The sequence below is a fragment of the Terrapene carolina genome, unplaced genomic scaffold (genome assembly GCF_002925995.2).
Source record: "Terrapene carolina triunguis isolate 2854851 unplaced genomic scaffold, T_m_triunguis-2.0 Scaffold33283, whole genome shotgun sequence".
NCBI classification, from domain to species: Eukaryota; Metazoa; Chordata; order Testudines; family Emydidae; genus Terrapene; species Terrapene triunguis.
In genome coordinates, this window is record NW_020697634.1 from 1 (window position 1) to 8058 (window position 8058).

At 42.3% G+C, this 8058-nt stretch overlaps 1 long non-coding RNA gene across 1 annotated transcript; it reads left to right on the forward strand.

The window, feature by feature from the left end:
- The first annotated feature begins 2485 nt into the window (after positions 1-2485).
- Positions 2486-7358, forward strand: LOC112109984. The gene is made up of 4 exons (XR_003899989.1): positions 2486-2555; positions 4271-4324; positions 5543-5578; positions 7295-7358. It is a non-coding gene; the product is annotated as an uncharacterized LOC112109984 (long non-coding RNA).
- The last annotated feature ends 700 nt before the right edge of the window (positions 7359-8058 follow it).

Below are 8058 nucleotides of genomic sequence, written 5' to 3' on the forward strand. Positions count from 1 at the left end.
CAGATCTTAGCCTTTCACAATAATTATTTTCACATTCCTTATCTGAGACTAGTACATCTGGGACATTTCATGAGCCCAAGATATCCCATATGCTATACTTTCTGGAACAAAAAATGCACATGACCCTCCTTAAATGCCTAATCTCAAGACAATGAATTTGTCTACATGTGGCTATGCAGATCTGTCAGTTGCCTGAGAGACCTACAAGAAAAATCCAGTACTATGGGACATCCTGTGGATTTATGATACTCTCTGTGTGGGGATTTTGTATCCATTCACTAGTGAATGAATTATGCTTATTCCTACACCAGTATGGAATTGTATTGCCCTAGGCAAAGCTACCATGATGATAAGCAGTGTATAAAGGCTGGTAGGCTATTAATCTTTGTCAGACATGACATGAGGCTAAATCCTGCAGTCTTTTCCATTCTTCTTTCAGGGCCCAGTGCTGAAAGGTGCTGAGCATCCACTGTGAGATATGAAGTGCCACAAATTCCCATTGAGAGTAAATGGGAGTGGGGAGCACTTACCTCTATTCCTCCTGCGTGCTGGTATTTTTTGAATCCGGACCATTGTAGGATTTAGCCTTTGGATGGTGATCTTGTACTGTTGAATGATTACTTATACAACAGAAGAAAAAAGCTCAGGATGAGGTTTGTTTTTTAAATAAACCAGAATATTCCTCTGTTTCAGAACATAATATTTAGGAGAACATTGATGAATGGAAATTACATAATGTGTGAAAAGGGACTGCAGTGTTTTCTTATGTTCATGGTAGCGTGCCTCTCAGGGAATTGAAAGAGTTCTCACTCCACTCCTTGAGTGGCATAGCCTGAGGCCGTGACCTGTCATAGTCCACAGGCCAGCTTGTGAGAGTCTGACTTCACTGAAAGGTGTGTCATATGTCATGAAATGCTGCAGCCCTAGCTGCTAATCGTTGTTGTACTTATTGGTCAGGTATAGCATTGCTGGGCTAGGTGTAAATTAGGAATGCAACCATCGCAAATAGAATATGAGAAATGGAGGGAAAATATTACTAATACCTTGTATTTCCTGTTTGTTCATATCTTGAATTAGCTCCCCGGACTCTGCGGATTCAGCTGAAGATAATGTATTTCTCATATTATTCCAATCAGTTGTTTGTCATTGTTATAATTATTACTATTAGTTTATAGTAGCACCCACAATTTGCTAAGGACTTCTCAGACATTCTAATAGGGGTGGTCCCTGCTCCAAGGAGCTCACAGTCAAAGGCTAGAGGCAGACTGGCAGGCAGAAGTTAGGGGAATGGGAAAGAAAACAACGAATAGTGATGTCTTTAAATTCAAGTCAGTTAGATGCACTGTAAACAGCTTGGCAAAAGTGGGACTTTAAGGGGGAAAGAGGAACAAGGTAGAAGGCTTGCCAATGGTCTCATGGAGGTTGCATAGGGGCTTCATGGAAAAAGGCACTGAGGTGGTTGTGTGAGAAGCTGACAGATGAGCAAACAAGTGGGATAGGGGTGAGGGCAGGACAGATTGACAAGCTTGAATAAATATGGAGATGCAGAATTCTAGGATGCCAAAGTGGGTGGGGAGCCAGTGAGGGGAGTGACATCATCAAATCAGTAGGGAATGAAGATGCATTCTGTCTGGTGTGACCAGAGGCGGCTCCAGGCACCAGCACACCAAGCGCGTGCCTGGGGCGGCCTGCTGGTCGCCATGAGGATGGTAGTCAGGCTGCCTTCGGCGGCATGCCTGCAAAAGGTCCGTCGGTCCCGTGGTTTCAGCGGCAATTCGGCGGCAGGTACGCTGAAGCCGCAGGACCGGGGACCTCCCGCAGGCATGCTGCCGAAGGCAGCCTGCCTACCGTGCTTGGGGCGGCAAAATATATAGAGCCACCCCTGGGTGTGATGAGGGCCTGACCGAGCAACATCGCTGTGGAAATCACTATAAAAGGACAGATGTTGTAGTTGGTGAGGAGGAGAAAATACCAGGAGAAGGCGGCAGGGCTGCACTGTACTTGCAGTGTGTTCAAAGAGTGCAGTGTCACCTGTGACATTTCTAATACTTGGGGTTTTTCATGTTTTTTTTAAGGGTGCCCTTGTGGTTAAAGTTTGCACCACTGCCAAGACTTAGTGCCATATACTCCCTTCGAGCTGCAGTGCCCACAAAGGACTTCCACTGATTCGAGTGGGAATTCTGTCTAGTCCTGAGAGTAGAATAATGATACTTAATGTCCCTTTTGTCTACCCAGCGTATCCTAGATTCTGTGAAGTGTCACAACACTGATTTCATAAAAACAAAAACTACAAATATTTTATCAATATTGTGTAAAGGCTGATATATCTAACAAAGATTAATAGCCTAACAAACGGTTAACTCCAGCCGCGTTTTCCCATTCTTTTTTCAGGGCCCCATGCTGAAAGGTGCTGAGCATCTACTGTGAGATATTAAGTGCCATCAGCTCCCATGGGAAATAAATGTACTTAACTTTGTGTCTTTGTTTAGGGTAACCCTGGATTGGACAATGACATAAAAGGGTCCATAGGTTCAAAAGGAGAACAGGGAAGACAGGTAACTATTTAGAAATGTGACTTTGCTTACTGTACATTGTTTCAAATACTAACCTACAATCCTTTAAAATATAGCTATATAGAGCAAATTAAAATTAATCAATTGATAACCATGGCTGTTAAAAATAGTATGACAATTCTATCGTTCCTAATTTTATACCACACAATACATCTGAAATCAACAAGATGACAATCAATAAAGACAAGTGCAAAGTACCACACTTAGGAAGGAGAAGTCAAATGCACCACTATAAAATAGGGAATAACTGGCTAGGTAGTAGTACTGCTGAAAAGGTTCTGGGGTTATAGTGGATCACAAATTGAACATGAATCAATAATGTGATGCAGCTGCAAAAAAAGGCTAATATTCTGGGATGTATTTACAGGAGAGTTGTATGTAAGACACCGGAGGTAATTGTTCCTTTCTACTCAGCCTTGGTGAGGCCTCAACTCAAGTACTGTGTTCAGTTCTAGGTAGAAAGATATGGATGAATTGGAGGGAGTCCAGATGAGAGCAACAAAAATGATGAAAGGTTCCAAAAACCTGACCTACAAGGAAAGGTTAAACAACCTAGACATACTTAGTCTTGAGAAAAGAAGACTGAGGGAGGGACCTGATAAGGCTTCAAATATGTTAAGGGCTGTTGTAAACAGGATGACCATCAGTTGTTCTCCAGGTCCGCTGAATGTAGGACACGCAATAATGGGCTTAATCTGTAGCAAGGGAGGTTTAGGTCGGATAGCAGGAAAAACTTTCCAACTGTAAAGGCAGCTAAGCTCTGGCCTAGGCTTCCAAGTGAGGTTGTGGAATCCACATCACTGGAGGTTACTTGTCATGGATGGTCTAGGTTTACTTTGTCCTGCCTCAGCACAGGGGGCTGGATTTGATGATCTCCTGAAGTCCCTTCCAGTCCTACATTTCTATGGTTCTCTGATTCTAGCCTTATGGGTGATTTGCGATCCATGAATCTGCACTCTGCGGTCCAGCTTTGGAAGTGGACTTACATTTTTTAAAGAGATGAAAAATAACTAAGGTGTAGATATATGATGAATAATCATACCTACTGTCATCTGTGGCATACCTATTATTATTATTGTTATTGTTGTTGTTTGTTTTTAAAACCTTTCTTGTAGTAAATTAATGAACTTCCACAGAAAATCTTCCAAAGTGTGTGTGCAGGGAAAGTACTTAGAGCTATTTATGGGCCCAACACTACACAGTGTCCAGCAGCCCCCAGAAGGTGCCAAGCCCCCCTGAACTTCGATTGATTTCACTGTAGAGCAGTTATGGAGCACCAGCACAAGACTTGGATTATCTGCACAGTCTGCTGGAGATCAATGTTGATACACAAAACAGAATGGTAACTGTAATGACAAACATGCAGCACCTTCCAGACAAATATAATTTGAGGGCAACATCAGTGATCATTTTGATGGCACTACTTTATGAAATGTACCGTAACACAATGGCATTCCTTTGACAATGTTGCATAGATGAAGTCGTGCAATTAAAATACTATGTTTCTGTTCTTAATTCTGACAGGGGTAAGCAGTTGCAGATGTTGTGTGCCCAAGTGTTATGAAAAGAATTTTTTCTCATTGGCTTGCATGTCCATTGTTCATGACTAGATGGCTTAATAATCTGGAAAAATATAAAACGTTTGGAATTTGAGTGACAATTGAGATATAACATGAAATTAAATTTCTCTTTTCCAGGGTGAAAGAGGACCAATGGGCTCACCAGGGTCACCAGGCTCTCGGAGAACCACAGTAAGAACCCATATAGACAAGGAGACTAAATATGCAAAGGAAATGCTTGTAATTAATCCAAGGTAGAAAGAATGATCTTAGAGTCCATAAATTTAACCTTGATCGATCGCTTCGTCAGCCTCCATTCACTGCAGGAAGATGAGAAATAAATCTGATAGATTGCCCTGAAAAAATTAACACTAGCAATAGCCTCTGATTCCAGGCAAACTCTTTCCTCCTGATTAGGACTATCCAACACAACTGACTGACTATCAGAGACAAAATAGCTTCCTCATTTATTTCAAGTTTGGAACCTACTGCAATACTGCCCAGTTTCTGTCCCCCAACACTTGCTGATGACTTTGCTTCTCTGCTTCTTTTTTCTCCTTCCAAAGAAAGAGAAATTCTGCAAAGATAAGGATTTTCATTAACATACTCTTTCTTCTGGTGTGGCAGTGTAGCAGGGTCACCAGGCTCCTGCCTCTGTCCCAGTCTACAAACTACTCAGAGATCCTTGTGCTGGTCCAACACCTTGTGCAGTTTATTTACAAATGGATTCCCACCATCTTTAATACATACAGCTCTTGTAACAAGCAGGGGAGCGCAATCTCTCTCTCTGCCTGCTTCCCCCTTTCCACTTCCTTTCTGTACCTATCTGTGGGCTCTGCCTAAGGGCTTAATTAGCCTTTCTGCCCTTCCCCACCCACAAATTAGGCACAGCTCTGCTTAATCAGCTCCATTCTGCCTTGCTTGATTGGAGCTGCTGTGAACAGAGTGCTGACTCGTCCTTTCTTGCCTAGCACTCTGTCATAGGCAGTTACCAATAAGAACAGACTAAAGAGGTGGGAACCTTTCTCTCTGCTTGGTGGGAAATGTCTTTAAGCTCTACTGCCAAAACCAATGTTATAAACACATCTGTTTTGCTAGGGCGGACAGGGCATGAATGTTTTAGTCCTTCTCTTGGCACAGCAGGACTGAAGCATGTGAGCAGTAAGCAAAAGTGATAGCAAAGTAATATCCTGACACATCCATAACAACTTTCGCATTTGCTTTGCTCTCAATCACTGTTCTAGCATGTACAGTAACTTGAGCACGTAGTAAAGCATTGTGTGAAAATCAAATTATCTGGAAAAAAAATTGACATAGTTGCCACAGCTTCTCTACTGTTTGTCATTTAATTGAGAGAGATAACTGGGGTCTAACAGATGTCTAACAAACATCTATCTTGTCTTGTGTCAGGGAACAAAAGGTCGAAGAGGAACACCAGGTCCACAGGTAGGTTTCCTTAATTTCCCATATCTACAGTAGGACTAACGTGGGAGCTTTCCTGCCTTCTAAAATATTTGCAGAGAGAGTCCAATATTTATTTTAAATTTGTTATAGCATATAAGATAAAGGACAAATCCTGCTTGCCTTACTCATGCAATTAATTTCAGTGAGTTCAGTGGAACTACTTGTGGGTCCTAGTTCAGCAATGCATGTGCTGCATAAGTCCCATTGAAGAACTAGTCCCATTCATGGGAACCCATGCTGAAAGCCCATGCTGTTGCCTCAGTGTAATCCATAAAGTCGTGTGTGTGGTTTTTCTTTGTTTGTTTTTTTTTGTGTTTTTTTAAAAAAAGGTCCAAAATGGTTGGGAACGTCAAAATTGAATGGTAACAGACTGCCAATCCCAGTGAGGATTGAACCTGGTGCTAGTATAAACAAAAGGAGCTTTCAGCCATGCCTGTAGTTGTTTTCATCTCTTCACACTGAGTGTACAGACATTCTAGGCTTCAGAGTGACACACAAGAGTGACAGTCGTGGAATGTCATTGTACTGAGTAAGCCTGTGCTGAGATATTTTGCTGAATAGACTTGGACTATTGAATCTGGGCTTGCAAGTATGAGGTGAGCAGGATCGAGCCCTCATACTATAACGAGCACCATAAAAATCCAAATTGTACAAAATATGGCACTGTAGAGCATTAATAGTGAAAGATCATGGATACATAATATTTTATTTGAAGGACATTGTCAAGTCAAACTTGAATCTAAATGAGATCTTGTGACAAGAAGTTTTTACAAAACCTGAGAGCAATAAAAGTTTCCATAACTTTCCATCGCAACAAAAATAATAATTTCCCTGCAGAGTTTTCAGTTCAAAAGCACTGAGACACTAAAAGTGAAACTGAGATTTTTGTTGTCAAAGGCAGAGAAATGCAAAACTGAAAATAAACCAGAATAAATATTTTCAGTTTTAATCATCTGAGATATTAGAAGTGTGTTTGTTTCAAGAAGATTCCTTTAGAAAATACTTTTTGCTCTTTAAACAAAGATCAAGACACATTATGTTGCACAGTACCTAGTACTGGATTGCATTGTATAGGCACTGCCCCATGTTAGGAGCAGTATGGGATAGAATCCAGAAGACATGCACATTCTGCTTGCCTCTTTGAGGTCTATAGATGTGGTAGCCTCACCGAGTCCTGGGCTGAGGTGAGTGCAGAGTTGTAATTGTGATGTGCCCCTAAAGAGGGGTAAAATGTGGGCAGGAGGCTCCTTGCACTCTCCCTCAGTTATGCACAATTGTATGGCAAGGTATTGTCCAACTGCTAAACTGAAAAACCATGTCTCAAAAACCAAGTTTCAGGCATTTTGTCTTATAACAGCTGCCTTGGTTATAAGCTCAGCCTGCTTTGTGGCAATAAATAAGCTTCACTTAATTTCTGGATTTTAAAAACAATTTTTTAAATCCATGCGTTGCAACGACCAACTTTATTAAAAATATGGTAGGATATGCTGATAGTCTGTGAAGACACTATGCTAAAAAATGTAATTTGATCTAAATGCTGACTCTTTAGAGAACTGTCACTTAATGAAAAGAAAAAAGGTGTTCAAATGCCAAATAAATGGTATTAGAAATTGAAAATATCATACTGTTCTCCTGGCAGATCAGTCACTGTTATGATCACTTGAGAAAATTGTTACAAGATTCTGTCTCTTAATACAGGGGGAGAAAGGAGCTCCTGGTTTGACGGGCTTTCCAGGAGAACCAGGATTTCCAGGATCCCAGGTGAATATTAACATTCATCTAGGTCAGGGGTTCTCAAACTTCATTGCACCATGACCCCCTTCTGACAACAAAAATTACTACACGACCCTAGGAGGGGGGATTGAAGCCTGAGCCCACATGAGCCCCGCTGCCCTAGGTGTGGGGGCCAATGCCAAAGCCTGGTGGGGGCAAAACTGAAGCCCTTGGGCTTCTGCCCTAGGCGGGGGGCCTGTAACCTGAGCCCTGCCACCCAGGGCTGAAGCCCTTGAGCTTTGGCTTTGACCCCGGGTGGTGGGCTTTGGCCCTGGGCGATGGGGCTTTGGCTCCAGGCCCCAGCAAGTCTAATGCCAGCCCTGGCGACCCCCACAGTTTGAGAACCGCTGATCTAGGTATCTTCAAGAAGAAGGACTTGAAATACAAAGGAGAAATGAAATAGTCTATGTCCAAAAATCATATGGCCCAGTGTCCATACTCCTACAAAGCTTAGTCCTGCCTTGAGTGCAGGGGACTGGACTAAATAATCTCTCGAGGTCCCTACCAGTTCTATGATTCTATAAAGCACAGCCAACATGTGAGTGAATATATTGTTGGTGGCTGTGAAGCACTGGCAGCATTGGCTTGAGTTGGGCATAGCATAGTAAGGCAGACACAGTGCAAACTTCCCCACACAGCTCTGCCTTTCGTGGCTTGCAACACCTCTGATGTTCCAGTCCTGCCCTTCT